Raw genomic sequence first — 5,000 nt, 5'->3', positions numbered from 1 at the left:
ACTAACTAGATTTAGGCTTTCGCATTCGAAAGACATCTTTGCATTTATTTTATTTTGCGAAAAGGAAAGAGAGAGAGAGAGAGAGAGAGAGAGAGAGAGAGAGAGAGAGAGAGAATTATTCGCTGGTTATACAATCTACTAACTAGATTTAGGCTTTCTCATTCGAAAAGACATCTTTGCCTTTATTTTATTTTGCGAGGAAAAATAGAGAGAGAGAGAGAGAGAGAGAGAGAGAGAGAGAGAGAGAGAGAGAGAGAATTATTCGCTGGTTGTACAATCTACTAACTAGATTTAGGCTTTCGCATTCGAAAAGACATCTTTGCATTTATTTTTATTTTGCAGGAGAGAGAGAGAGAGAGAGAGAGAGAGAGAGAGAGAGAGAGAGAGAGAGAATTATTCGCTGGTTATACAATCTCTAACCAGATTTAGACTTTCTCATGAGAAAAGACATCTTCGCATTTTTTTATTTTGCAAAAATGAGAGAGAAGAGAAATGAGAGAGAGAGAGAGAATCATGCACTGGTCAGACAATCTACTAACCAGATTGAGACTTTCTCATTAGAAAACCATCTTTTGTCTCTTTATTTTTTATGAGGAAAAATGAGAGAGAGAGAGAGAGAGAGAGAGAGAGAGAGAGAGAGAGGCATGCATTGGCTATACAATCAACAAACCATATTTACCCGGAAGATAGGGCCTATTTATATTAACCTATCGTTCTATTCGAAGTTGATAAAACCCAAAGCTAAACATTTATCAATTCTGCAATCTATATGCTCGCCGATTATATAAAAACTGCACTGATGAAAGAGCTGTCAGAGTTATCCATTCATTAAACGAATTAATTAATGATCCTTGGTGCTCAAGATTTTCATGGCGATTTCAATACTGGAAGGAAGAAAGCATATAGATAAGAGAAAAAGTGGAAAAATTAACAAGAAATCAAATATATCTGAGACAACAGATCAGTAGCTACGAGAAATGTTATGCATGCATACATATATATATATATATATATATATATATATATATATATATATATATATATATATATATATATATATATATAGTGTGTTTGTATGTATGTATGTATATATATATATATATACATATACATATATATATGTATGTATGTGTATATATACATACACATATACATACACACACGCACCAAAGAACTGTCATCAATCAAAATATTACGGAGACTTTCGAGCCGGACTAGAGAATGATTTCACCCACCCACTCTACTCTTCCCAACCCCAGCCTCCCGCCACCCCCAAAAAAACCTGTCGACTCCCGGGCGGGCGTTGCATATTAACGGGGACGAAAAATTAATGGGTTGGGGGTGGGGAGAGGGCAGGGCCATCCATCAACCGCTGACACCAAGGAGATGCTTTGGATTCGGGACTCGACCTGACCAACATGGAAACGGTTTAGTACCGGTCGAGATTCGTAAGGTCTCTGGCTGGCACTCCATCATTGGCACTGGCACCGTGATGCATGGCGCCAATTCCGATGACGAATGGCTGGTTACGTGCTGTTTTGAACTGAATGTATATACTGTATATATATATATATATATATATATATATATATATAATATATATATATATTATATATATATATATATATATATATATATATATATATATAAATATATATATATATATATATATAATGGCAAGATAGAAAGAGATCAATGGAGTGTCTGCAAGGCCTTTCGACTTGTAGTCCTTTACTTAGCAGACTTAAGTCGAAAGGCCTTGCAGTACTCCATTGTTTCTCTATCCTTCGTGGCATTGCCTTTATTTATACATATTCGTCATGTTCCATATTTTCGTGATTCAGCTATACATATATATATATATATACATATACATATGTATATGTATACTAATATATATGCTATATACTTATTCCAAGCGTTATAGCTGTCCAATGTGAAATTCTACTGAAAATACAATAGCTCGAATAATCCGCCATTTTTTTTTTAAATTTCTCGTGTGTCGCATGAAAATTTTTTTAAAGAGTTTCCCTATTATTTGCACAATTCAACGTTAAGATCATTATTATTATATTTCTATCGTTGGCACAATATTGTGCTTAAATGTTTAAACAAACACCTTTTCTTTATCACGGACATATATATTAATATTGTCTTAACTTTTACTTTGTTTCAGTTGCCTCACTGAAGATAAACTTTCAGAAATCTGAAAACAAAAATAATGTAAGTAAAGATAATAAAACGATTCAGGGATTAAGTGTTAAACAGCTAAGCAAAGAAGACTATCAGAATCTATCTATATTTTCTATTATATATGTTGCTTGTACCTCATAAAGAGAATAGCAATTTTAATATATATATATATATATATATATATATATATATATATATATATATATATATATATATATATATATATATATATATATATATACTGCATTCACTCGATTATGCCTTAGTTTAATAGCTCCCGTCTCTAGGCAAGAGGCTTGGTGTCAACATCAGGATACCTGCGCAATTACACTGCGAAAATTGAAAAGTTTATTTTTTTACGAAAGCCATCACATGATTTGACATCACTTGTCAGCAAGGTCCAGGAGAGGACAATATCTTGTAAATGAATTTTCCTGTAACTGGATCTACTCCATTTCAAATGGCTGCTGTCCACTTCATAAAAATGAATTAAAACAATGATGCGTTTTGAGTGAAAAGGATATTATTTCTCGGGGAAATAATCAAATTAACATTGATTTAGGTTCGTGGGACAGAAAAATGAATTTAGAAATGATGCGATTTGAGAGTTAAGATTATTTCTCAGGGAAATTTGCCAATGTCACGTTGATTTAGCTTTGTGGTGATGGCCAGTGTATTGCTGTAGTCTTAGATTGAAATGCATTTCCTATAAATAAGAATGAATGCAATTAAAACGCAGTTATGCGCATTTTAATGCAACTATCGTCTTCCAGTTTCTTAGAGATTAAGATTTACATTTCTGATTAAGAGTATTTATAAAATAAAATTGCCATTTTCATATTTTGAAGGTTACGAGAATTTCCGTTTGTATATGACTCATTTACGTAATTACTTTAGACCATAAAAGGTGGACGCTAGTCGTTATTTGACTTCCATCTATTTTTATTGATATTTGTGACATTTCCATGCAATCAGCTCATCTGCATAACATATTTGACTCCAGGACAAATATTTATTTGTTTGTCTAAGCTATCTCTGTTTGTTTTTATTGTGTAATTGTGTAACGTCTATCTTTCATCTACATGTTTACTCATTATTTTTGTCAGACCAACTAAATTATTTATTTGATATATACCAATGTTTATTTGTACCTTAGACCCATGATGACTCCCCACACGTTATTTCAGAGTCCAACTCTATCTATTTAATTAATTACTTTCTTAATTAATTTTTTTTAATAAATGAAATCTTTCTGTATTTTCCTTTACCTCCTCTTAATTCTTCCTAGTTAAGAACATATTCTTTGGGAAGTTGAATTTCAAGTCAGTGGCCTCTTTGATGGGCTTGTTCCGTATGAATAGGTTTCATCTTCTGAGTAATAATAATAATAATAATAATAATAATAATAATAATAATAATAATAATAATAATAATAATAATAATAATAATCCTTCAATTATCTATTTTGTTTTCTTACTTTTTTATATTTATCTATTCTTGCAATTTGCTCTTTACAAATGAATTTTCATCCTCTGAATAATAATAATAATAATAATCTTAATAATAATAATAATAATAATATGTAATACACAATCATAATCATAATAATCCTTCAATGACCTATCTTGCTCTCTCATATTTTCCTATCTATCTATTCCTCCAATTATCAAATTTTCCTCTCTTAATTTTTTTTTCCTAGACGCAAACGAACGCGGCCATCCCTCCGGCGACCAAAATTCTTTGAAACAAACTCAATTGACGACCGAATAATAATAATAATAATAACAATAATAATAATAATAATAATAATAATAATAATAATAATAATAATAATAATATCTCTTCAATTATCTATTCAGCTCTCTCATTTTTCCTATCCATCTATTCCTCCAATTATCAAATTTTCCTCTTTATTTTTTTTCTCTAGACGCAAACGAACGCGGCCATTCCTCCGGCGGCCACATTTCTTTGAAAACGAGCTCAATTGACGACCGAATCAACATGAGAACAATCACCTGGTCCGGTGCATTTGTCAGTTGCAATAATAACCCGCCGAGCCCCGTTTGATGGAGATCGGATCAAATGCGGATCCGTCAGAGTGTTGTTGCAGATGACAGGGAGGGGGGGGAGGGGGGGTTTGGGGTAGGAGGGTGGATAATGCAGTCTGCCCCAGTAGCAGCAGTCAGCTAGGTTTCGTGAAGCGTTTGAGGTGTTTGTTTGTGTTTGTGTGTGTATGTGTATGTGTAGTGCGTGTATGTATATACATATGTATGGTGTATATATATATATATATATATATATATATATATATATATATATATATATATATATATATATATATATATATATATATATATATATATTTATATGCATGTATATATGTATATATATATGTATATAATGTATTATATATAATATATATACATATATATTATATACATATACTTATAAGTACATATGTATATATATATATATATATATATATATATATATATATAAATGTAAGTATATACATACAAATAAATATAATATACATACACATACATAAATGTGCATATATATATATATATGTGTGTGGGTGTGTGTGTGCATTATACATACGGATATATACATAAATGTGTGTCCGTGCGCGTAACAGATTGCGCGCCACTTCACATACCGCGCACGATCGGCCACGGAAGCTTTACATCACGACATGCTTATTTTTCCTTTTTTTTTTTTTATGTCATCAAACCTTCCCTTTTGTAGAAAAGAGACTCAATCAAGTTCCAGAATCCTCAAGATACAGTCGATCAAAGCACATCAGC

At 31.5% G+C, this 5,000-nt stretch overlaps 1 long non-coding RNA gene across 1 annotated transcript in view; it reads right to left on the bottom strand.

Moving 5' to 3' along the window:
* The window catches only part of LOC136854962 (uncharacterized), a 190,236-nt gene that overhangs the window by 92,514 nt on the left and 92,722 nt on the right, over positions 1 to 5,000 (bottom strand). The window lies entirely within an intron of this gene.

This window comes from Macrobrachium rosenbergii, chromosome 30 (genome assembly GCF_040412425.1).
Source record: "Macrobrachium rosenbergii isolate ZJJX-2024 chromosome 30, ASM4041242v1, whole genome shotgun sequence".
Classification (NCBI taxonomy): Eukaryota; Metazoa; Arthropoda; class Malacostraca; order Decapoda; family Palaemonidae; genus Macrobrachium; species Macrobrachium rosenbergii.
The sequence above is the reverse complement of the archived record's forward strand: the minus strand, read 5'-3'. Positions and strand labels throughout refer to the sequence as shown.